This window comes from Dreissena polymorpha, chromosome 14, assembly GCF_020536995.1.
Source record: "Dreissena polymorpha isolate Duluth1 chromosome 14, UMN_Dpol_1.0, whole genome shotgun sequence".
Taxonomy (NCBI): domain Eukaryota; kingdom Metazoa; phylum Mollusca; class Bivalvia; order Myida; family Dreissenidae; genus Dreissena; species Dreissena polymorpha.
Genome location: NC_068368.1, coordinates 31,467,637 through 31,495,526, shown reverse-complemented (window position 1 = coordinate 31,495,526; position 27,890 = coordinate 31,467,637). Strand labels below are relative to the sequence as shown.

The window sequence follows — 27,890 nt, the reverse complement described above, 5'->3', positions numbered from 1 at the left end:
ACGTCTTTTCAATGTCTTTTTAACAAAATGATAATAACGTCTTTTTAAAGACGTCGACAAGACGTCTTTTTGGCGAGATAGTAATGACGTCTTTTAAAATACATCGAAAAGACGTCTTTTTACTGTGATAATAACGAGGTCTTTTAAAAGACGTAAAAAAGACGTCGTTATAACGTAACACTGTAAAGACGTCTGAGTTTAATTGTAAAATAAACGTCTTTTCAACGTCTTTTTAGCAACATGATAATAACGTCAAAAAGAAGTATTTTTTGGAGAGATAGTAATGACGTCTTTTAAAATACGTCGAAAAGACGTCTTTTTACCGCGATAATAATGACGTCTTTTAAAAGACGTAAACAATACGTCGTTTTAACATAGCACTATAAAGACGTCTGAGAAAATTGTAAAATAAACGTCTTTTTAGCAACATGATAATGATGTCTTAATAAATACGTCGAAAAGACGTGTTTTTAGCGATAAATGACGTGTTTTAACGTTAATGTATAAAGTCGTCTGAAAAAAAGTCAATTAATTGCTTAAATTATATATATTTTTTAGTTTTGATCACGTTTGTTTTCTGTGTTGTGCTGATTTATAAAGTATTGTTCTATTATAGGCAATTGGTCATTTTCTTTCAATTCCCATAGGACTTGCGCTTGATAAAAATGGTTTCTTTTTGTAATGTTTCTGCATGAGTTTCATATAATTTTAGATGATATATTATGTGTTGATTCAACCGATCAACCGACCATTAAATTGTGTTAATGTATGGATTTTTGTCATAGGAATTAATTTTAAGAAAAGCAAATTAATGTTGCTCTACTTTATAACTTCAGCATGATTTGTTGAAATAAATAACGCCGTGACGTCACCATCGAGGCGCAAAAAGTACTGAGTGCGCTGTTTTTCGTTAACATCGATTGTCTCGTGGTGTTCAGTTTAATTTTTAAATTTTTACAGTCTGTGGTGTTGTTATACACAATTATAATGGACAAAGAACAACCTGGTAAGCATTTTCAAATAATAACGTGAAGCACGGGAGGGTAGATTATTTTTTGTATTTAATATTCTATTCCATTGATTTATCATATGTTTTCGTGTCAAAGCTTTATACCTTGTTCACGTTGTTGTTTGCACGTCACTAGTTGGAACTCCGATAAACAGTAAACGAAAATAAGATCTTGCTGGCAGCAAAGTTTGTTTCAAGTTGTGCGGCTTTAAAATGTACATGTAATGTAAGAGGTGTCTTCGCCATTAAAATGTGATGATTAGGCTGAGGCTTCCTACCACAGACACGTCATACCAATCTATGCTTATACTCGTTTATTAGTTGCAATAATTCAACTCTCAGCTTAGGCTGAGAGTTGCAATGCGCTCTCTCTTGTCCATAGGTGCAAAATGTTATCAACAATTCAAAGGTTAATGAACACTGAAACTGCAAGAGCTTATTAAAATTTACCTATCTAAACCACAAACTCATCCAAATGGTACCATTAAAGCAAGAAATAATTGATTTGTATTGACTAAGGTTTTGTTTTGTTCACTGTATCCGCCATATTGGAAAATGGACCCAATATAGGTCAGGTCGCATTACACCAATATTTTGTACGTCGCGTTATGTGTTGGAGCCAAAAAGTCGATAACGATGTGGTATTCGAGACAGAATACACTGTTTCAAATTTAAACATAACAATGTCAGCGAGAAAAGTGTGTTGAAACATCGTCGTGTTTTTATCTGATGCATGCAAAGGATAAAATCAGTAGGTTTCCATTCAGGTAAATTTAACATGGTTATGAAGTTTATTCATTATTTTCCTCAATTTGTCTCGAACGACGTCTGTTACTCTGTTTAGTGAAGGGCACGGATTCGCTGCGCTGAACTGCACCCATGTTTATGAAGGGGTGCATATGGACTGCCAGAGCCGCCATAGCAAAAATTATCAAAGGTTCTGGGAGTCCGTTTATATGGACTAACTCGTTTATTGGAGATTCCGTAATATATATGAATACCGTAATTACTCTATGTTTTCGGACACTCTTAGTTTTCGGACCCCCCCTTTTTTAGCAAAAATAATTATTTTTCGTGACTCTTTATTTTCGGACACACAAGTTTTCGTCCATACTTAATGTCTCTAAGTTTTCGGACAGTATATTTCACAGCGCTATTTTACACAATTTCTATCCTGTTTTTGATATCTAATGACACTTTGATCATGGGGTTTTACAACCAGATTAACATCATAAAACATGGCAGTAGCATGAACCAACAAGGGAGGCAACTCGTGATGTCACAAATCGGCAGTAACCAAAAAGTGGTTCTTTATTATCTCGCTTAACGTGGGTCTAAATTACGTTTTAAAGCTCTTTTCTGATTGGATTAAACAGTCTGAAATCATCCAATCAAGAAAGTAGAGACATTTATCTTGCATAACATTCAATGCCATGCTCTATGCAAGCTATTTAGAAAATAAAAATCGTAAACCAAAAAGTTCGGAATGTTTTTTTTTGCGGTTATAGACGGTGTTACTTGCTGAAATCAATAAAATATTGCTTTGAAATCATTTATGTATTGGTATTGAACAAGAAAGTGGTCGAATATAAGTGGAAAACATAAGTATTGTGAATAAAACTTGTGTCTGCTACAATTTTACGAGAGGTTACGGAAATTACCGATCGTACAGATGTATTGACAAACAAAGGCCAAACGACCGAATAGCTTTCATATTTCAAGTTTATCAGCCTTTAAAGCATCACTTTTTCAAATAAGAAGCAAAATCATACATTTATCAACCAGTAATAGTCAATAACACCAAAATCTTTGGGTACATCCATTTTGTTTTTCAGAGACCACGACATGTATTATTTTCGGAAACCGACGATCGGTCATTTCCAGAACATCTCGGTAAATTTCAGCAGACAAGTTTTCGTCAAAAATTCTTATATTTTCCGCAAATATTCTACCACTTTCTTGTTGTACACCAATACATAAATGATTTGAAAGTAATATAACATTGATTTTGGTCAGGAACACTTTATATAACAGCTAGAAAAGACATCTCAAATTTAGCGCATAAACCATTGAAAAATCATACTTCAGTTTATCCTTCTTATGATTGTTTTATCAGTTACTTTAGCTTCAGCCACCCACTTATTTTTGAAATTATGACACACATATGATTAAACTTGAGTTATTGTATATTTTTAGTTATTTTTATTGAGAAACTTTTATCTTATAACACATTTTTGGTACAAAAATGTTAATTGTATATATATAGTTTGAAAAAAAATACATAGGTAAAGATTTACCTAAACTTGCTAAACATGTAAAATAAAATGCCAATAATAACAACAAAAATCACTTTCAGGGTTTTTTTTGGCTCGATTTTATACCCGAAATTCGGCTATGTTCCCAATCCCAAAAAGAATACTTTTTTCCCAAAATGTGGCAAAAAATTCCGAATTTCCAAAAAAAAATTATTATTTTTTTTTTTTTTTAGAAAGAAGTCTAATGCGTATTTTATCTCAATTTCAATTTAATTACATCTAACAAAGTATTATATGATTTTGTTTTTTTAATTTGAATGATTATAAAGAGTTATATCAAATTTAGTATTTCCCTAAGCAGTGGACTTTTCACGTGGAAAAAAAGGCTAATGAATTTATTTTCCCAATTTCATGAAAATGCCGATAAAATTACCAATTCCAAAGCCATGGGCTATCTTCCCAAAAAGTGGGAAAAAAAACCTGACTTTTAAATAGTATGTTTTGTTTATTAGTCTTAAACAATATTAATGTTTTCATTTCAAAATTATAAAACACAATACATTAAATATTGTCCTATAAAATGATGACATAACAGATTGTTAGGAAGATATGAACAGAACGTAAACAGTATGCTTATTGAAATTAAAAACAACTAAAACATCTTTTTGTATTAATTTTCTGATCAAAAGTGGTATTTCTAGTTAGTATAGGAGATATTTTATCAAGAAAAAGCATTAGAATTTGGATTGTTTTGAAGAAAAGTGTGCATTTCATCCAGTATTGCCATGGAACCAGTTTTTGGTTAGAAATTCTGACAATAACATTATTTTAAAGTTCATTACCCCTTGTTGCTAAAAAAATTCATAAAAAATAGAATTTTCAAAGTAATCCATTAAAACAAAAAGAAAATGCTTTCTAATACCTTAAATATTATTCCTGCAGGCATTTGACATCAATTATTTATGTTTAAAAAAAATCATTGGTTCATGCTAATGGCAGGTGCATGCCTGAGGGCAACGGACCATTACATTTGCGTAATTGGGTAAATAACCTTGTAAACCGGTATTAAACAATCGTTATCGGTACATCACATGCTTATTTTTGAACTCGTTGGTCAAAGTACAACCTTGTAGTAACTTTCTGTCAAATAAATTAAGCATTTAAAATTATTTAAAATGCATCGCAAACATGTATAACTGTAATTTATACTTTACAGCATGGTATTTTACAAGCGCATGCTATTACCGGTAGTCGTTGATACAATTGAAGCTATTTTCGGACACTTTAATTTTCGACTCTAAGTTTTCGGACACCTGTATTTTGTGAATATTTTTCGTATCTAAGTTTTCGGACACGAAAAAAATAAATAATTTAAGTGTCCGAAAACATAGAGTTATTACGGTACACATGAACTGACTATTAATTAATTATTATCATATATCCTCTGGCTTATAATTGCTTAGCTTTATTTGGATATAAACTTAAATTCAGTGAAAAATACATGAATCACAAAGAATATTATTTAAAATATTTACTTTCTTATTATTAAGTAATAAAACAATAGTGAAAATCAAAATAAATATATAATGCAGTGTTTTTTTTCATTCAAAATCGGGTCCGGTAACCAGACCCATTTCCAATGGAAAAAAGTATATATAGCAAAGTCGGGTAATTTCGACACCTTAAGAGTAAAATTTGATTCAGTCATGATGTGTCGAAATTACCCTCCAAGTGCCCAAACTTAAGGAAAAACACCGTTTTGACTTGTTGATATTTGCTAACGAACGTTATTATTGTTGCCGGCATAACTCAAAACTTGAAGCGATTAACTAAATGCGGCAGAGTGTAATTTCGACAGTAAGCGGCTAATTTCGACAGATAGCGGCTTATTGCGACACTTGTCTTTGTATTAATTTTCAACAACTGTTTATCAGTTATTTACATTGTGTCTCTCAATTAATAGAATTTCACGATCTCTTTAATGTCTAGTGTTAATTAGGTTGCGGTGGTTTAGTGGATGTGGTGTCCGCCTTGCAATCAGGTGAGAGTGTCTAAATAAGTCGTAGGCTTTCCATGCAATGGAGCTTAAATAAATAGGATTATACTTAAATTAAGTGTTAATTGCAAATCAGAGAATTATAAATAAATTGCATTTAGAGTTCGTATTGTGCTCCCACTTTACTCAATATACAGTAATGACACCGTGTACTTAAACAAACGCCACTCGCCGCAATGTTCATCTCACTGTTAGCTTACCAATATGAACCCCGCGATGGGTGTTCAGATCAAATGTTGCGGGGGCCGTTTGCCATAGACGAACACCGCTAATCACTGCGGACCCATAATGACTACCGCGGTGTGCATCGTGTTCGCTAAAAATAATTTAACATAAACATATTGAATTGATCCCTTTCATTTAAAAGTGATAATGAATAAATAAAGTCTATTTTTATGTACATGTTTGTCGAAAGGATGTGATAAGTATTTAAAAATATTGGCGACAATAACCCAGCAAACAATCTATATGGGACCCATATGGGTCCCATGTGGGCACCTATATGGGCCCCATGTGGGCTGCCAACATGGGACCCAGATGGGAAGTGCAACCGGGCTCCACATGGGTCCCATCTGGGCTGCCCCATGAAAGTATATGGGGCAGCCCAGATAGGACCCATGTGGAGCCCGGTTGCACTACCCATCTGGGTCCCATGTTGGCAGCCCACATGGGGCCCATATAGGTGCCCACATGGGACCCATATAGGTCCAACATGGGCATCCCTTTTACTCAATATGGGCTACATACAGGCAGCCCTTTTACTCAATATGGGCTACATAAGAGTAGCCCTTTTTCTCAATATGGGCTACATACGGGCAGTATTGTTCTAAATATGGGCTACAAACTGGTAGCATTGTATTCAATATGGGTACACAGAGCCTGTAAAATTTTGGACAACACATTAATGGAAATTCAGGTTATGTTAGAAATAATATGTAGGCTGCAAACATGAAATACTGTGTTCAAATTGAACATCAGACAAAAGATTCTTGTACATGTACTTCCAATTTCATTTTTTTAAATGTTTTATCTATTTCTCATTGCTGGAACAGAGCGATATCAAAATGTTCAAGAGCTAAATATCATTATCCTGCAAGAAATACAAGGTTTTTGTTAAAAGACTTAAAAATTTATTTAAGTACTCTCAACTTTTATTCACATAAAGTATTACACACATATACATGGATACATACATACATAGCAGGAGGATCCCACGTTAACTATTCTACCAGAGAATTCTAAAATAATATGGTGATTCCTAACTTTTTGAATGTAACATCAGCAAAAATATTTTACATGAAGTTGCTAACGAAAACATGTTTCTATCTAATGTTCTATCCGCATGGAGTAATGTTACTCATAATCTATAAACCCAAACCAACAGTAAAACTATTTCATGGAACAATAAAGACATAACTTCAAGCAATAAGACGTTTTTCTATAACATTATATATGTTGACCAGTTATACAACTATAGAATTAAGGACTTCTATTATTTTGATATTTAATATATAATACATATACAGAATACCTTCAAGTATTTTCCTGATGTACTACACATTACTCAAAAGCATACCTATGCATATTAAATCTTTAACCAATACAAATAACACACCATGTACTCAAAGAACATTTGTAGAAAACATCAGAGCTCCAGATAAGGGCCGTACAGACGTAAATACGGCTTTTTCATGAAGGCTTACGCATTTATTTTTATGAACTGGACGTACAATTACGACTTTAATATCCCTTTTACGCATTTACGAAAAAAATCTGGCCGTACTGATACGTCGGTGTCAGCGCGGCATATTTGTTGGTCTCTAACCTAACGGCCTCTTTCATTAATTTAAATTACCGAAAAGTTGTAGACTGGGTTCCAGTATTATTATCTATTCTGTGGCGTGATTTCCGGTAACTTGTAAGCCCGTCAAAAACAATATGTCTGCGAGCATGGAAGGCCGGCTTAACCGAAAGCGGTTCAAATAAACACTTTGTTGTCATATAATGGCTACATACGGTCGTCTAACCATTCTGACATTCAATCTGTAAGCCCAGTTGAAGTGTTTGCTTGAGCGTTTAACTGTAATAGTTGGCAAAGTCTATGCAAACTTTGACAGTTGACTGCTAAAGCAATGATTCTTTTGAGATGAGACAGTGACATTGGTGTTCATTTACTTAGCTTACAAGTTGGCTTGTGTTTTCTTGTCAAGCAAAATAAAGTTATAGTATTTAGTCATGAGTTTTAATGTGTAGTTGTATTTGCATCATAATTCAGAATGGAAAACCTAATAAAGTAACTGTTTAAGAAGCAAAATATATTTATTATAATTGCTGCAAATGTTTCTGTAAAGTAAGGTATACACCCATCAATATCCAAGAACACGGGTAGTACAGTACTACCTGTATTTTTGGATATGGTAGTACAGGTACTAATTGATTTTCAGCGTTACTCCTTTTCTTTCTGTCAGTGGCAATACCGTTACTAATTTCACAAATCCTTATCTAGAGCTTTGAAACATACTTGCAAGACTTAACAAAATATTTTATAAACTAGAAATTAAAAACCCTGCAAAAAAATCCAAAACTCAAATAAATGGCAAATCCTTTTTCGAGAACAAGTCCATATTATTATCTTTGATATCTTCATACATTCTAGTGTTTTTCGTAATTGCACATGATATATATATATATGTCTTTTAAAACCTTCAAAAACTGGAATGCTGTTTCTTCTTTTGCAAAGGAATATATACCATTTCATTTCCAGATAAAAAAAATTGTATGCTTTCTTAGAAGATGAGCCTTAAAGGAATGGTTTAGGATCAATGAAGAAAGAACTGTCAATTACATTGACAACATTGCTTAATATATTTGATAAAAAAGCTTGAACTATGCAGCAGTCCTAGAAAAGATGGATCGTAGCTTCATCACCAAGATGCTCTTCAAACTCATCCATTTGCTCAAATGTTCCAATTGGAAGACTGATGTTCTCTGGCAGTTGCATTGGCTCGTCATCAGTAGCTGACCTAGCCAAGAGCCGCTGCAGCATCCGCTTCATTTCCCTGTTCTCGTCTCTGATTGTTTCCAACACCGTTAAAATCTGTGTAACTGCATCTAAAGACAGAGTAAAAAAGAACTGTACCTAAAATTATGTTGACAATAATATAAATCACAGCTGGGTCTTATATAATTATATCGGATGTGTGCCGATATAACGGCGGTGGGCCCGATTTGTCCCAACAGCTGTTGTACGGCTAGGGCTGATTATAGCAACTTGCACCTATATGCCCGTCAACGTCAATTTGTTTCTTTTATTAGTAGAAGTATGTATTATTATAGATCACTAAATGACTGTGTATTTTATTTATTTTTTCAGTTGGATTATCTGTTTACATCATTTATTTATGTAATTAACTATCATTTAATAAGCAGTAATTCCAAAAATGAAATTATTTTAAGTTAAAGTTTCAAGCACAAAAATTAGTTACTTTGTCCTATAAACTGGGAAGGCTCTTCAGCTGGACTTAATGGGAGTGACCGGCCTCTGTCATGCACTGCTGGACATTCCTTGTAAAGACGATGTTGGCAAACCAGGTGGTGGTGAATATTTTATTTTCTGAAATAAATTTGTACAATAAACATTACGAAATTAATTATTTCCTAATACACAGACTTCTTAAATATTCTGCAAATATGTGTTTAAATAATCATTAAAATTTGTCCACAGGCAGACAACCTTGGCTTGCGTGCAAGTAATCAAAGACCTATAAAAGACATTATATTATAATATACGTTTCAATTAATATTATCAATGTATGAGATATGCAAGATTCTCATGCATTAGCATGATTACTAATTTAGTGTTTCATTTTGTCAGACATGCGCCTGTCTGCTATAAATAGTTTGTATTGAATTTTAGGCAGAATCAAGTTGAATTAAGCAGTTTAACTAAGAGATTGATCTATGGCGATAAACGAACGTTACGACTTACGTCGCGAAAATACATGACAAAGGCAAAGCGATGAAGAAATCTAATAATATGCAATTTAAATTATTAAACACACAGGCATTCATTGAAGTAACAGATAAATAAATAATGCGTGATCAGCAATATATATCTGATTTCAAAAGAAATATATAATTACGTGTATAATATCACAATTTAACAACTTACCGTTTCGAGTGTTTTTGTTTTGAATGTTTTCGCGAGGCGGAATTAACATCTGCGCATGCGCATATTATTTAAATACTTTATTTTTCTGCGCGATTATTCAAATTGAAATTATCTCTTGAAAATAACTTCATATTAATCATAGTATATACATTATTTAAAACAAAGCCATATCAAAAACAGAATTTTCAAAAAAAATGTGCGCCCGATAGCTGATTTTGTCCTTTGTTGGGCGGCCCAAATGGGACCCGTATGGGACCCATATGGGCTGCATATTATTTGCTTATGCATTCATTTTATATTTTTGGGTAAAATATTAGCAGTTGAGATCAAGTTTGTCATACATATGTTTTAAGAAATTAGTTTTTAATCAAATAAAAGTTTATATCTTTTTCCTGATAGCGCAATAATATGGGACCCTTAAGGGCATTCCCATATGGGCTAACCCATATAGGTCCCAAATGACTCCCATTTGGGCTTACCCATATGGGTTTGCCCAGAAACAGCCCGGTAGCTGATTTTGTCCTTTGTTGGGCGGCCCAAATGGGACCCATATGGGACCTATATGGACTGCATATTATTTGCTTATCCATTGATTTTCTATTTTTGGGTAAAATATTAGCAGCTTAGATCAAGTTAGTCCAGCATAAGTTTTAAGAAATGAGTTTTTAATCAAATAAATTCAAGTTTACATCTTTTTCATGATAGCGCAATAATATGGGAACTATATGGGACCCTTATCGCCATTCCCACATGGGCAGGCCTATATAGCTCCCAAATGACTCCCATATGGGACCCGTATGGGACCCATATGGGCCGCATATTATTTGCTTATGCATTGATTTTCTATTTTTGGGTAGAATATTAGCAGTTTAGATCAAGTTAGTCCTACATACGTTTTAAGAAATGAGTTTTTAATCAAAGAAATACAAGTTTACATATTTTTCCCGATAGCGCAATAATATGGGACCTATATGGGACCCTTGTGGGCATTCCCATATGGGCTAGCCCATATTGGACCCAAATGACTCCCATATGGGCTTACCCATATGGGTTTGCCCAGAAACAGCCCATATGGGACCCATATGTGCATGTTTGCTGGGAAAATGCCCCCCATACATATGTGTCAACTATATCTATCGCATACATGCAACTTCTCCCATCTTTATCCATTAGATCTACTCCATAATCCCATATACGCCCGATTTCCTTTTTTAAAGCAAATTATGTGATGGTAATATAGACGATAAGAGTGCTAAAAAATGTCATAAACATAAATGTTCGCTATTTTCGAAAGTATCAAATGAATTTCGGCATGGGATTCTATTTAAAGATTTGATGAAATAAGCGCCCAAACAAGACAGTTGTATTCCAACATGCGAAAATCACCTTACACGGTTTGAACGCGCTGGGTACAGCTATTTTCGGTAAGCAACTTCTAGATGAAATAAATGAATTTCTTTGTCCTGACAAAAAGCGCGCGAAAATTGGCGTGAGTGTTTTTATTTGTAAATAAAAATTTCGTAGCGGGTACAACATTGAGATCATTTGATTTCCATTAAAAGTTTCGTTGTGAATTTCAACTAAAGTTGAAATATCTCGCGAAATATTTGGCAATGCCATTATGAGTTAATAGTATTGATCATCTAAACTCTTTATTTACGTTCCGACGTTATGTAAGTGTAAATATTTAAGTGCATACGTGTGCACATACATATAATATCTACATGTAGTACACATGTATATAATTGTCTTTTGTACATGTACATTTAAAACGCGTGAATGACCCTAGCAGACAGGTGTTTACGGTGGTTGCGCAGCATCCGCGGTGATCACAGGTGATCCAATTAACGATATAATTAAGTAAAAAAACAAACAATTTCATAACCGTAGGTTTCCACGTATAGCGCGCTCCCGTGTATAGCGCGCAGGCTGTTTTTTAACTGCAAAAATGGAGAAAAAAATATTTAAAGACAATAAAACCACCAAATCGGACCGAAAATGGCTGCCATTTTACTATTGCACAATCCAATAATCCGTGGCATTGGAAAGCTTAATAAAGCATTCAAAATAGGAAGCGTCATTATGATTAGGAGCATGGGTTGCATAGCACTATACTTTTCTTACAATTTTGTAATTTTCTAGCAAAAGATTTACAGTCCACGCTCATTTTGTGAAAAACGTGAGAAAATAAGAATTAGTGTTCATCGTGTGATTTTTCCTCGGGGGGAAAGCAGGGGCATTACCGGTAAATTTGAATGTCGCGTGGGAGACAGGGATACAGTTGTTAAAGTACACCACTGTTGAACGTTCAATATTTATACACACAAAATGCAATTGCATATCTTCACGTTCTCAAGTGTCAATTAGTGTCTCAAATGTCAATTAGCGTCTTAACAAGTCGTGGCACATTATTATTATTTACTCAATAACATCTGCCAATTACGAAGTGCAAAATGACCCCCTTTCACACCTACCGTTACCCGCAAAAAAGACCTCGTTCGCACCTACCCTTGCCTGCTCTCCGGAATGTCGACAACAATCCCCATCGGAATTCATCAATAAAGAAGTGTAAAAACACAAACAAAGAAATGTCCCCAAGTTTATTCAAACAAATTTATTTTTGACCAAAACTTCTTCTACCGCATTCATATCTACCAGTAGCGACGTCTTGTTGTTTCGACAATGGCCCCTCAGTCTGTACGATTATAGGGTGGTAGTTTTCTGGAAAAAAACATGGCGGCCATTTTGATTATTTACGATTACACAACATATTTTTTACCAATTTAGCAGCCAGGATAGCGTTGTATCAATGTATAGCGCGCACCAGCTTTTTAATTTGAATTTTGGAGGTAAAACACTGCGCGCTATACGTGGAAACCTACGGTAATCAATAACCTTCACAATCTTTAAATAGCTCTAATTTTATATAATCTGCTTGGCAAAATACAGTGTAACCTTCATATTTGGTATGCATGTGTATATGGAATAGGCCTTTCCATACGCACAACAATGTTGACCCCTGTGACCTTGACCTTGAACTTAGGGTCCGCGTTAAGGTTTCGAAATCTGCATTTAGGTTTCGAAAAAAGCGTTTTTCGGGGGCATATTTCTTCCGATGGAGACAGCTCTTGTTTGCTGCTTGTCACGAAACAAGTCACGTATTTTATTACACCTCTGCAGGTGCAGGTTATTATGAACAATCTGACAAATGATAATGAAAATTCTACTCTTTATTTGTATTTCAGCACTTGATTACTTTGCAAATACAACTATGTGTACATGTTCATTAATAATATTTAGTTGTGCAGTTTTGACAATTGATTAGACACTCTATTCTGCATAAAAATGGAGTAAGTTAGTAAGTGGACTTGCAAGCTATTAATCCCTTCTTTATAAAGTAGCCGTAAAGGTACTTTCCAAATTAAAGAAAAACTACACAATTCCCAATTGCAGTCTAAAAATTTCCCAAAAGAAAGGAAAGTTTTGTTCCAAAAGTGCATTATCTGCAATTTAACAATTGAAATGAGCACTGACACTGAACATTTCAAGCCAAAATGAATGTAAATCAATATTTGAGTTGATTTGTGCTATTGATACCAAGCAATTTAAAAGACACATAATTCTCAATTGGGAGATTTACAGACGCGAATTTTCCCAATTTCAGGGTTTTTCGCACTACGTTTTCCCAATTGGTATGGTACAGATACTTTTCCCCATTGGAAGAGAAAATTTGCTGCTTGCCTTGTGAAGATTACTCTAATTTCCATAATTGCAATATATTAACCGACAATACGTTTCTAAAATTTCTTTTTCCCGATATATCATAAACATATCGTTTACAGGTCTGCAGAAAGAATATACTCTGAAGTCAAAAGGGTAACAATTTAATACCACAATTTGAGATCAATCTGTTCAATGTGTCACGAAAGCCTACTATCGGCCAGGGTTCGCACAGGGCTTGAAAAGTGCTTGAAAACGAGTCATAGGCTTGAAAAGCCCTTGAACAAAGGTTGGCCTTGAAAAAGTGCTTGAAAAGTGCTTATTTCATGTAAAAAAGCCTTGAAAATGTTTATTTCTTCTCAAAATTACTTTTATCATCGCTTTCATTATAAACTTAAATCGTTCTTTAGGGAAATATTACGAAAATTGATCATAAATTCCTTGGCGCAAAAAGTTGAGTACGAAATATAAGCTTCGTACACTATTGAGTACGAAACGTTATGTGTACACGTCACAGATTATGTGTACTACGTCAGAGGTTTTCCATTGTGATCAATTTTCGCGAGTGAAAACGCAGCGATGGGGAAGTGTCATTTCAAACCAGGGTGGTTAACTGAATATTACTGGGTACAGAAAACAAAGGACATTCGAAAAGCACATTGTTGGGTCTGTATGAAGACCATTGGTGTCGGGCGATGGGGGAAAGCGCTTTGAAAAGCCACGAGAAAGAGGAAACCCACAAAGAAAACATGACATTGAGAAGCAATGTGTTTGCTTGTAATAACTTTAAAAAGTAAATACATACAGTCATTCAACCAGTTTAGAATCATCCGGCAAAAACGTTTATTCTTTTGACCACACTAATTTCTTTCGGGATTTAGTGTCAATGTGAGAAGATGTAAAAATAAAGGGTAATATTTATTTTGTATGATAACAGGTTAAGCCAGACGGCATATGCAGTTTTTTTGTCAAAAAAAGCCAATTAAAGATCACCCTTCGGAAAACTTTTAAAAATCATTCAACTTACAGAATTAGAATTTAAAAACATTGTCATAGCATTTGTTTTCAATCAGCAAAAAGTTTATTTGAAAATAATAAAGCCTTCTATATCCATATGCACATTTCAAAACATAACTCATTCAATCAGTTCCGGTTAACTTTTTGCTGCATTTTTCCACCCTGTAAGCTATTTACAAAAGATTTCTTGCTAAAACTTTGTTAATTTATTCCTTTACCTAATGTATACCTTAGACACTTATCATTTTGTTTTTATTGGGGCATTATGGAAAATTAAATACAAATTAATCGGAACTGCTGATAATCGGAACTGCTGATAATCCGGAACTGGTTGACAAACTGTATGTGAGATTATTGAGTTAAGGATGGAAAACATGTATGCAATAACTAGAAATAACATGTATGAGTTATTGTGGAATAAGTTTAATTTGTTTGAGCAAATAAATGATGTTTACTGTGTTAAACTTGCTTGAAAATGATTTTTTTTAAGGAAACTAACGAACGGTTCTCGGCCTTGAAAATGAAAATTTGGCCTTGAAAAGTGCTTGAATTTAGGTTTGAGATTTCTGTTTGAACCATGTATCCTTTTCATGTGTTTTTCATTAAGACACAATTAATTTCCGCTTGTTGTGTCACCATCAGTTTCATAATATCAAATCTATTACTTGAAATTGGGTGTACACTGGTTGAATAGAGTCATAATGGACTGTATTTCATTGAAGTTTGAAACATATATGAAATCTAACCCTTAAGTCTTTGTTCACTAATTTAAAAATAAATCAGGATCACAATTAATATGCCAACACAGTATCCTCACTGTCTAGTACAATACTTTAATGCCTCTTGGACAAAACTCATTCAGTAATGTAACAGATGTAGCTGAGATTGAAACAACAAATCTTGGTATGATAGCTGTAAAATCTCTTCCCCTACGATAGGCTCAGGTCTGTTACATCCATCTATCTATCTATACTGTCTAACTCCCCTTGCGGATATTATTGACAGGTGCGCAGTCAGTGCAGATAAAAGTGTTCAAGTGAAAAAGATAAAAGTATGATAGATTTATTATAAGGTGAATTGATTTCAAGTTAAAAACTGATAACAACATGTATCCCGGAGTTCAAGGGCAAAAGGGGAAAGCGGGAACTGCTTAAACCCTTCAAGATCAGTTCAATAATACATTATAGTATTATTAATTAGTATAGTAGACTTTTACAATGTGAGGAATATTTAATCCTCATCAAGTATTTGACGATTGATTAACATATATTTGTTTAATTACATGTCCATATAAAGATCTACTTTAATGTGATTATTATATAAATAAACAGTCATATGAGGCTTAGCAACATAGGCAAGGCTTTCCAAGTGTTTTAATGTTTTGTGCCCAAACTTCTTATAATCATACAAAGCTCTCCTTAAATTATATGTATTACATGATTTCATTCTGTTATTTTTTAATACAACATTTTAAACACATATACATATCAGACAGTGAAAACAGTATGTTGGAATCTACTTTTTGTTGCATGAAGTAATAGTTAAAGAAATAAATTTTGCTCTTAAATGCTTATCACATAAATGTGTGCTTAAAAGCAATAAAAACAAGCTTATGTTTATATATTTGGTTGATATCGGATCAATTTGGCTGAATAAATTGGTTGTTTGATTATGCAGGGCCTTGTATTATGTCATTGGCTTTGACCAAGTCAGTTTACTCATACAATTGATAAATGTTTTACTTATATGTAGTAGATATGCTAAATAAATATATCAGCCGCGCTCTGAAGAAAGGGCTTTTAATGAATGTGCGTAAAGTGTTGTCCCAGATCACACAGGCTAATCAGGGACAACACTTTCTGCCTAAACTGGATTTTTGCTTAGAAGAGACTTTCTGTAAATGAAAAATATTATAAAGCAGAAAGTGTTGTCCCTGATAAGCCTGTGCGAACTGCACAGGCTAATCTGGGACGACACTTTACGCACATGCATTAAACTCTCTTTCCACATAGCTGGGCTCATAATTATGTTAAGTAAACCAAAACTTAATACTTAAATTTTAAAAGTTCAGACTTTTGCAGTTTATACAAGGTTTCAGTATGGAAAGTGTTATGAAATTATTTTGTCGGTGGGTACCTTTTGAAACAGTATACTGACTGGCATTTTTATCATATATGAGGTGAATTTTTAATATATGACAATTATTAACAGCTACTGTGGATGATTTTGTGTTGCATGTAGAGCTGCAACGATTCGATCCGATGCATCGAAAATCAGTTCGAAATGCGGCGATTCGATTACGATACCAAACCTACCAAATTCGATTTGATTCTTTAACATATAGACATATATAGACATAGATACGTAAAGCTCGCTGTATTCTGACTATTTGATACGGGAAGGTGTAGGTTTTATCTTAACCTGTAATTACGACGCGCGCGATTGGTTGCTTATTACTTTAGTCATCCAATCAATAAGCGCGTTACGGTCTACTTTCGGAAGAAGCGTCAAATGGCTGAACAAGTTGTGGCCGACAAATTGAAATTATCAGATGCGCCTAAGAAGCTAAAATCAAAAGTGTAGCAGTATTTTGGGTTTCGGATGGTAGCCCTCCCTATAAAGCAAAGTGTAAACTGTGCTTCACAGATGTGGCGTACGCTAAGTCCGGCTCAACCACTTATCTAATTTAATGCAATATGTCAAACGCAAACATAACGTTGATTTAGCAAGACAAAGAGGTCGCACAAGTGCAACTACTCAAGTCGCCAGCCAAAAAAGTAGTTCTATTTCTGTTGGAGTTTTGTTAAGTTTATTAGAGAATGTGATTTGTCCTACAGGTAACAGGTGATGCTGTCATGGCACAGTGGTAGACATGCTTGTAGCGGTTTTGGGTATAAGTATAATAGTGATAGTACTATCACTCCACTGATTTCAGATGTTCTTATGATTATCTATTTATTTTTATATTATTGTGTAGTCAAAACAATCTTCTAGTCAGAAGGTTTTTTTTATTAAAATTGAGTCCTAATTTGCTATACTTTTTTGTGTTTTATTGAAATATTGACATAGTTTGTAAGACAATTGGCAATTTCTTGCAAAATATTTCTTACAAATGTTAATTTAACACACTTTCAACAATTTTTAAAACACCGTTGAACCAACCAAACTATATCAAACAAATACACAATTTGACAAATGCCAAAGATATCCAGGTATGCAACACATTTGAACAGAAATGTTTATTTTGAGACAGAATAGTAAATATATGATAAAACAATAGGTTTGAAGATGAATCGAATCGAAAAAATCGGTATCGGAGTGTCTGAAATCGAAATCGAATCGAGCTGTTGGTGAATCGTTGCAGCTCTAGTTGCATGCAAATATATGTCCCAAAGGTGAAGATCACACTTTGTTGTCAAAAGGTTAAAGGAACTTGTGAACAGATTGGGGCATGTTTTGAAGTTTGTCAATAAATATCTTAAATTGCGAGATTTTAACAAGGAACATGTACAGCTCCATTTTGCATAATTTAAATTTTGTAATGCTTTATTATTTTATTAATTAATTAATAATCAATTTCAAATGGATATAATTCATACAGGAAGCTGTATTTTCACTATGGGTCTATATGTCATTTATGGTATTTTACTCCTAAATTTGAAGTGTTTGTTTTTTGTTAACCTGTGTCAAAATTTTTGAGAAACAAGTCTCTTCAATTATGGGCATTAAACAGCTTTTCGGTCATGTAGAATTTTCATTTATATCAGGAATGTTTAAGAATTTTCCATAAATAATAATCATTTTGTTGAGAAACCTAGTGACAGGCAAGATACCCTAAGCTCAAAGCTCATTTTAGAGGTAAAATGTAAAGTATAATTGTAGCGCAGATGGTTTCTACTGGATGTTCAAGTCAGAAATATTCATGCATGTTTGAATTAAGATTTTGCAAATGATCACCATAATGACATTGTGCAACCCCTGTGCCCTTTGATTTAAGGTTAAAATATGTGAATTGTACAGTTTGTTTTTGGCTTTTTAATGTGTAAAATAAACAAAACATGCATGATTGATAGACCTAAATTTTGGTTGACATACTTAATTTACATCTGTCTAAGCATATGTCATGCATGCATCTGTGTTTTAAAAACGTGTTACTATTTATATGGTATTTAACATCATGCAAATACTTTATTAAACATTAATAGGCATGTTCAATATAATGTGTTTGTACTAATTGTCTAAATAATTGTTAATTTTGTTATACCATGGTATGTAAAACATTACAAAACAGTGAGAGTCATCAGGCAAGAGAGCTTGGTTTATGTCATACACGTGATGGAGTCTACTGTTCTTGTTTAAACCAGCTGTTTTGGTACATCCTGCTCAAGTTACATGCTTCAATAGAAGCCATATCTAGATTTATTTGCTGATATGTAAAATTGTGTAATATAAGCAACACATCTGTAATTTATTTACCCGTTTTAGTGACATACAATGCGACATATGTTGTATTAAATTATAATAATTAGATGCCAAAGCAAACAAAAAAATGCATAAATCTGTTTAAGAACATGGTATATACATTATGGTGAATATTTAAATAGATATGACTTCGGTAATTCTATTTTCCCACACATTTTGGTGAGATATACTATATTTCATGTTTGCTTTTAGTAAAGCCCAGGTGTTTGGTAGCCCTGAGGGCGCCTTGCATTTTGTTACAAAAATGATGACATATTAACATGCCACATTTCAGATGTTATATATATACCACTTTTTATTAATGTATAGGACTTAATTTTAGTGTATATTTGAAAAATTGGTATTTCAGAGAATTTATCCATGTTTATTTTTATTTCCCCCACCACTATAGTGGGGGAATTATTGTTTTTGCCCTGTCTGATGGTTTGTTTGTTTGTGTGTTTGTTTGTTTGCCCCAACTTTAACATTTGCAAGAACTTTTGCAATATTGAAGATAGCAACTTGATATTTTGCATGCATGTGTATCTCATGCACATTTTGAGTGGTGAAAGGTCAAGGTCATCCTTCAAGGTCAAAGGTAAAAAAACAAATCCAAGGGAGTTATAAGCTTTAAAGGGAGATACATGTATAGAGAGAGCTAAATATAATATTCAATAAGCTGCATACCATTTAAAGAGTACAGTAATTCTATTTAACGAATCTATCTTTCCATATGCGCTGGGAATGCTTGAAAACATTTGGAGTGTCCGAATTACCCACCATCGTATAAAATCGGAGGATAATTTCGACACCCCACAAATCATAGTTTTAAAAAACGCTTGGCGCCATTCAAACACAAATACAATGTCAAGTGAAACAAATTTTAAATTAGAACTTGTACAAATACCAGAAATGCAGCGAAATTCCGAAGGGATGTAATTGACAATTATGTAACCTCCCTTAGCGAAGCACATAATGTTATAAAAATTCGCTAAGTAATACAATGTACATATTTTAAAAGACTCGCTTACATGCAATTAGCGAGACGTTTGATAGAGAGATGTTATCTGGTGACGTCACAACACCAACTACGTCACATTTTACAACGAAATCATATGGGATGATGATGATTTAAAACAAGTCTGATAAATATTGTGAAAAGTGTCGAAATTAGACGACTGTCGGAATTACCCGACATTGCGCTATTTTTCCCAAATGGGAGCTAAAAATTCCCAATGGAACCAAAAAAAAAAAATAAATATTTTTTTTATCAATATTTTGTTAATCTCCCATCCACATAAGATCAACCTTAGTAAATATAATACTGGACACACTTGTATTCTCAATTTTGAAGCATTTGTTAGCAAAACAACAACAACACTAATTTCCCAATTTTAGTCAAAACGACGCGAATTTTCCCAATCCAAAGGGACCCGGCCCCATTCCCAAAATGGTGAAAAAAAACACTGTAATAATTCGGTAAATAGTTAATTGTACATTGTGACATGATAACAGGGGTTTTCCTGCTATTTGAAAAAAGGCTGTAAAACTGACGGTCCCGATCCCAAACCAAATGGACCTGATCCCAAATGAGGGTCGCCAATTACAAATTTTTTCCATTTTAGAAGAAATAAAGTATTTTTTGTTAAATTATCGTTTGTGGATATCTTTTTTTAACCAGCATAAAAAATTCCCCTTCTGAAATGCTCATCAATAAATCCAGTTCAATCCAGTTTTGCCTGCCTTCACTGTGTTTACACACTCATGTGACAAACACCCTTGAATTGTAACATTTTTACGTCATCAGCTTACAGTGCGCTTGCCATCCATGGCAACGTCTTCTCACTGTGGCATTAGCGTCCGAGTTACACGCAGCCCTTGTGGAAGGAGTATACAGCAACAAAATATCGGTTTAATACTGAACTATATACACTAAACTTAACCGATACAGTGTATTTATGTTCTTTCGTTTTAAGAAATCAACAGCGTTCGCGGTATGGACGACAAAATTTAATTACCACGCGCTACATTTTTTATTGTATAAGTAAACATCTCAATGCTACAAGTTTTTATATGACAATCGCCCATGCTGTTCATGCAAGTTTTGAACTTTTTTCTTACACACAAAATACATGTTGTGGTTGTCACTTTAACAGCAGCTAATTATACGCCATGCATGTAGTAAAATTCGGATAAGAGTTGTGGACTTCACATTTATGTTATATCCCATTCGAAATTATTTAAATTATTATAAAAATAATGTGATCATTTAGCAAAACTTAACTTAGATATTGAACTGCAAATTGCTGTATTTTAAAGTAAATGGATAAATAAACATGCAGGCGAGTTAATAGTTATTTTTATTAATTATAATAAACAAATGATGTGTTAAACATAATGATGCTTTTGTGTAAACAGACTGTTAATTCAAGTCAAAACAAATGCTGTTTATTACAAATAAAGGTTTGATGTGGCAATATTTGTTATTAAAAAATCCCAATTCGGTCATCTTTGTCGATAAAAAATTCCCAATTTGACCAGACTCCTTTTCCCAAAGTGGCCAAGAAAACCCCTGATAAGAGACTGAAAAAAGATTAATAAAACACATTATTTTGTAGTTCAATAATACATTAATTAATGTATACTCATCCTTTTTTACAAAGTAAGCTATGTACATGTAAGATATTTTCACACCAAATTCTTTAATAAGATTAATTGCAGCAGCATGAGTTGCTTTATTAACCAGTGGCAAGTGTATCATTACTGTCTATCACATTTTCTTTTAGCTTTCAATGGTGTTAAGTTTTATTGTTTACATCTAGACCTTTGACATACTGCTTTTATATTTTGCATACTTCTTTACCAACATGACCCCAATCTATAAACAAGAGCAGACAACTGTATCAAGCATTTTGACAGAATTATGGCCCCTTTTATACTAAAAATATGCATATTATTGATAAATCTATGTTAAAGTTTGCGTACCACCTCAAATATTTTGTATGTCCTTTGACATATTGCTTTCATATTTTGCATACTTCTTTACCAACATGATCCCAATCTATACACAAGAGCAGACAACTGTATCAAGCATTTTGACAGAATCATGGCCCCTTTTATACTTAGATAATTGAACATTTTGCTTTAATTGCCATATCTTCTTTATTAATAAAAGGAGTGAGTCTGAAAAAGAAGAGGAGGATGGACGTGGCAGAAGAAAAAAGCAAGTGACATCAAAGTTCCTGGATTTTGTTATGGGTAAATATTCTTGGGTAGACCAGAAGTTTTTCACCTTGTCAGGTCAGTCTTTTTCTATAGCTCATGATAATCAGAATTTAATATCTGACCCATTCCCAATGCAAAACAAGTATTTTTCCCAATTTGTTGATTTTTTTGCGAAACCTAGTAGAATTATAGCAGATACAATTTGTCAAAAACAACAACAATAATCTTTTTGAAATTTATATTTTATACAAAGGAGGTTTAAAATAAGTTGACTTCTTACATCATTGTTATTGTAATTTTTATGCACCCCTGTGAAGAAGAGAGGGTATATTGTTGCATGTTGGTCGGACTGTCTGACTGTCGGTAGACCAGTTCATTTCGGATCAATAACTTGAGAACGGAATGCCCGATTGGCTTGATACTTCACGTGTATTGGCATTTGACAGTAGATGACCCCTATTGAAATTGGGGTCACTAGGTCCAAGGTGATTGTCACTGTCAAGGCCCAGTTTGGGGGGCATTAGTCTCCGACTGCGGAACTCTTGTTAATTATTATTTACAAATTGATTTTGTGTAGCAGACTTTATAGGCGGCCAAGGCCAATTTATTAGTTTTTTTCCCAATGTCCTGATCTCCAAAAATTAAGACTAGCCAGACATCATGTGACAACCATTCATGCTTTGATGTCAAATGTTTCTATATATAGTCTAGTCAGATGTATTACTAGAACTACTATTGACTTGGTTGTCTAAAGTCTATGAAACTGAAAGTTTAACTAATTTATAAATTACAATTTACTTTGAAATGCCTTGCAGATCCAGATGAAGTATCAAATGGACATGGCCCACAGAGTCCACGAAAGCAGGGTGGTGCAAACCGAGACAGTTTTTCTCGATCTTCTTCTGGTAATTTTTAAATGATAAATAGTATTGTACATGTATTGCAGACTATATGCATTAGTTTTGGCCTAGCCTATATGGTATTCATCGATAGCCATGGATAAAATGTAGACTCTATTTCTAATCACGAACACTTGCAGTTCAAATAATAAATTCATGAAGTCTCCATGGTAATATATTTAAATCACTAGCCAAAATAATTATGCTTTCATAGAAATAGAATACAAAATTAAATAGCCCCAATATATTACTTTCTAATTTCCAAAATCCTAAATTTCATTTTATCAGCATTGTGTTGTTGGTCTTCTAGCTAGTGTAAAGACTGTTTATTTTGCAGCATAATGCATAATATCTTATAATATATTTGGGTTTCAGAGAATTCAAGATCTAGATCGCCTTTGGAACCACAGTCTGTGTCTGAAGAATCCTGCTAAAGTACAAGCAGGTCAAAAGTCAGTATTACCTTAGAAGTTAATTTGAATTTTTGTGTAGTTAATAAGGAGAGTTCCATACTGCTGGGGCAGCTGGAGTTTCACTTCTTTATATATTAAAATCCCAATGATTCATTGTTATGAGTGTTCTATTTTTAAGGATATGTAAGAACTAGTAAAACACATTAAGAAACTGAAATGAAGAAGACAGGATCAAGAGCTGTGCTCACCAAGATGGATTTCTTATAATCCTCCTAAAAAAGTGTGGAAGCGGTGTATAGGAGTCAGTCGGTTGGTTATTCTGTTGACTGTCTTTCTGATCAAACTTATGGCTCGACTTTCATATATTTAGCTCGGCTGTTTTCGGAGAAAACTACCTAGGCAGACTACCTAATTGGATTCCACTGCACAAATAACAAGGGCAGATAACTCTAAATTTAATTTTATGAGAGCTGTCCTTTTTGGATTTAAAATTTTCATTGCTGGTTATCCTTTTTCTTTTACTCAGAAACGGTCAAAGGTATTTTGTTTAAATTAAGTATGCATGTTAACAGTCCAAAATGAACCCATTTTACAAGGGCAAATAACGCTAAATTTAATATTTGTCAAATGTATGTCACAGGGGAGACTCATTTTAGATGGGCAGGTAACCCAAATACACATGTACTAATAAATTCCACTACACTATCAAACACTGATAAAAGTGGAGCATTCTGTCAGCAGACAGTTTTTATGCTCCCCCAAAGAAAGGTAGTACAATTGCATGTGGGGGCGTTTATATAGGAGCATGGTCGCTAGATGGGACAAATACGGTATTTGGTTTACCACAGGCAATTATCCAACAGAACAGTATCTGACCATGCAGGGCTTACCTAGCCTATATCAGATTTTATATGCACTACAACAGTTAGGTGTCAAGTGCTGTTGTCTCGATGTATAATGATGCACTTGCATTACAATGTATCAAGTTTGCTGCCAAAATTGTTTCATACGATAGGCCTTTTTGTGATTGTTATTTTTTTATTCTGCACAGCTAGTGTTATCCAAAGTATAAGCCACACAGAAAAAGACTTAAAGGATGTCATCTCAAAAATCTTGAAGTATGCGCCTGACAGAAAAGGCGGAGTGGGCCGAAGGCTGAAAAGGCCATCACCTTAATGTGAAGTCAACAGACTCTGGACCATATTAAACAGATAAAATAGCAATATGTGCTAGGTAAAAGAATTTATCAGAACATTTCAGAATTGTGATACTTCTATTTTGATCGGTCTGTCACTCTGTCTATGAACGCTACTCATTAGTTTGCTCTTTTGAGACAGTATTTAATCAAGAATCTCATGAAATGTTGTAATAGTAAAAGATCAAAATAATAATTTGATTTATTCAAACTATGTTAATCTTCTGTTAATTGTCAATTTGTTTATTGACAACAGATACTTTGTCTAATATTAAAAATATTTCAGCGCGTTATAAAAGCTGTGCGATTTTATAATATTTGGATATTTCATGCACACATTGTTGGAAAAAACAATTTAAATAAAGTGAAATTTAGATGGTTATCTTAATTTGGATGGAGATAGTTCGTTAAACGATTAGAAAAGGACTTTCGCTATTAAACATTATTATGTAGAATATTAATTACTCTACAAGTAATTTTGTTTCCAAATGATTGTTTTCATGATTAATGATCCTAGTTAGGGTTGTAGATTGTTCTTGTTGGATTATATACTGACATGCTCATCATTTGTGTTTACATTTGCATTTTAGCATTAAAAGTTCATTATGCTTTATATATTTGTATGTAGACATATTGATGACCAGCTTTTCATCTAATGTAATAAGTAAGTAACCTAACAAAGATATCTGTGTTACTGTATATAGGTGTATTTTGTCATTTTTATATAGATCAACAGCAAAGCATATATTTTAATGATATACATCTTTTACATGTTAAGCAATAGAGAAAATGAATTGCTATGGATGAATGCGCATTATACTTATAGATAATACAGACATGCATAATATCGGATTATGAACATAAAAATATACGTTTAGCAATCGAAATACCTTGTTTAATTTCATGCTTTTCAGTTAATCAAATGTTTATTTATGAACATAAAAATACACGTTTAGCAAAAGAAATACCTTGTTTAATTTCATGCTTTTCAGTTAATAAAATTAGGCAATAACTATCTCGTGGAAATTAGTGAATAACATTTCAAGGGAGAATATTGTGACATGCTAAATAGGAGTTGTCTCTCTTGTTTGAGTATTATTGTTACTCTAAACAAGTAAAGTCATATATTATTTCAAATTAATTCACACTATAAACTCATATTTTGGTCATATATGGAAAACTGAAATATTGTTTGCGTAATTTTTTATTTTTATGTATTATACCAAAGCCATCTGTAATGACATTTATTAAAATATTAATATTTGAATGGCCATACAGTGCTAAAAGTTTGGTATTCTGACTATTATAAGTGCATGTTCTGCAAAAATATCAGATTGTGTATTAAAACACTGTTGTTATACTTCTTAATTATTTTATATTTGACAAGTATTGACTTGTTTTTGCTTGTAACAGTTGTCCAGTGTTGAATTATAGTTGTTAATAATAATAACAATTATTGTGTCAATTTTCTAGTTTTGAATGATTGCTTTCAGTTGATTGTTTACCAGTTATGTAACAGCTGTTTTCATGTTAACCGCTCCACATTACATGTTGGTGAAGCGCATTAACGGCCCCCAGTTTCCATAAAACTCCAAATTCAGCTAATGTCTTAAGACTGGATGTGGTTGTTTATATTCAACTTTGTTATGCATGAAACATGTCAGTTCTGTTGTTACTCTTGAACAGAAGTTTTTATAGGACCAAATTGTGTCATATTTCAAATTAATGATATTATTATGCCCCCCTTCGAAATGCCCCCCTTGTTTTTTACATGTCGGTCGGTCTGTTGGTCGGTCGGTCCGTCCACCAGATGGTTTCCGGATGATAACTCAAGAACGCTTAGGCCTAGGATCATGAAACTTCATAGGTACATTGATCATGACTGGCAGATGACCCCTATTGATTTTCAGGTCACTAGGTCAAGGTCACAGTGACTCCAAATAGTAAAATGGTTTCCTGATGATAACTCAACAACGCTTAGGCCTAGGATCATGAAACTTCATAGGTACATTGATCATGACTGGCAGATGACCCCTATTGATTTTAAAGTCAAAGGTCAAGGTCACAGTGACTCAAAATAGTAAAACGGTTTCCGGATGATAACTCAAGAATGCTTACGCCTAGGATCATGAAACTTCATAAGTACATTGATCATGACTGGCAGATGACGCCTATTGAGTTTGAGGTCACTAGGTCAAAGGTTAAGGTCACAGTGACTCAAAATAGTAAAATGGTTGACTGATGATAACTCAAGAATGCTTACGCCTAGGATCATGAAACTTCATAGGTACATTGATCATGACTGGCAAATGAACCCTATTGATTTTCGGGTCACTAGGTCAAAGGTCAAGGTCACAGTGACTCGAAACAGTAAAATGGTTTCCTGATGATAACTCAAGAATAATTAGGCCTAGGATCATGAAACTTCATAGGCACATTGATCATGACTGGCAGATGACCCCTTTTGATTTTCAGGTCACTAGGTCAAAGGTCAAGGTCACAGTGACAAAAAACGTATTAACACTATGGCTGCCACTACAACTAACAGCCCATAAGGGGGGCGTGCATGTTTTACAAACAGCCCTTGTTATTAACTGGTTATTAGATTGGCGAATGTTGGCTGGCGGGCATAACAAGCTTGTCCGGGCATTAACTATGTCGTTCATTGTGAGATTTTAAAATCATTTAGCACATTTGTTCACCATCATTGGACGGTGTGTCATGTGAAAGAATTACGTCGATATCTTCAAGGTCAAGGTCAAACTTTGAGTTCAAAGGCCAAAAAAGGTCATAAATGAGCTTGTCCAGGCCATAACTATGTCGTTCATTGTGAGATTTTAAAATCATTGGGCACATTTGTTAACCATCATTGGACGATGTGTCCTACAAAAGAATTATGTCAATATCTCCGAGGTCAAGGTCACACTTTGAGTTCAAGGGTAAAAAATGGCCATAAATTATCTTGTCCGGGCCATAACTATGTCATTTCATTGTGAGAATTTAAAATTGCTCGGTACATTTGTTCACAATCATTAGACGGTGTGTCATGCGAAAGAATTAAGTCGATATCTCCAAGGTAAAGGTCACACTTGGAGTTCAAAAGTCAAAAATGACCATTAATGAGCTTGTCTGGGCCATAACTTTGTCATTCATTGTGAGATTTTAAAATGACTGTACATTAATTTTGTTCACAGACATTGGACGGCGTGTAATGCGAAAGAGTTCAAAGGTTAAAATTGCCATAAATGATATTGGCATAATAATTCTTAAAAATCGCCATAAATTTGCTTCTTTTGTTTTGTGAAGACAGCATGCAAAATATTCTGTGTTAATGCAGCATGTGGAAGTATAGGTCACGTCTGTGACAAAGTTCTAGTTGTAAATATACTTTTTTGAAAACCTGGTTTTGTGACAATTTTGTCCCTTGTTATGCTATTAAAGGCAAATAAAATTGCATGTAAATATGCAG

The 27,890-nt window shown here is 33.7% G+C and overlaps 1 protein-coding gene and 2 long non-coding RNA genes across 4 annotated transcripts in view; 2 read left to right on the top strand and 1 right to left on the bottom strand.

Moving 5' to 3' along the window:
- LOC127857811 (uncharacterized) overlaps positions 1 to 27,890 on the top strand; it is a 53,966-nt gene that overhangs the window by 21,321 nt on the left and 4,755 nt on the right. The window lies entirely within an intron of this gene.
- On the top strand, positions 888 to 27,890 carry LOC127857814 (uncharacterized). 2 transcript variants are annotated; one of them, XR_008038647.1, is made up of 5 exons: positions 888 to 1,006; positions 21,865 to 21,947; positions 22,730 to 22,819; positions 23,189 to 23,265; positions 24,278 to 27,890. It is a non-coding gene; the product is annotated as an uncharacterized LOC127857814 (long non-coding RNA). The 2 variants fall into 2 exon arrangements; XR_008038648.1 differs by lacking the exon at positions 888 to 1,006 and adding an exon at positions 13,439 to 14,004.
- Positions 6,423 to 9,565, bottom strand: LOC127857813 (uncharacterized). Its single transcript, XR_008038646.1, has 3 exons — positions 9,492 to 9,565; positions 8,806 to 8,933; positions 6,423 to 8,431 (listed from the first exon to the last, which is right to left on the bottom strand). It is a non-coding gene; the product is annotated as an uncharacterized LOC127857813 (long non-coding RNA).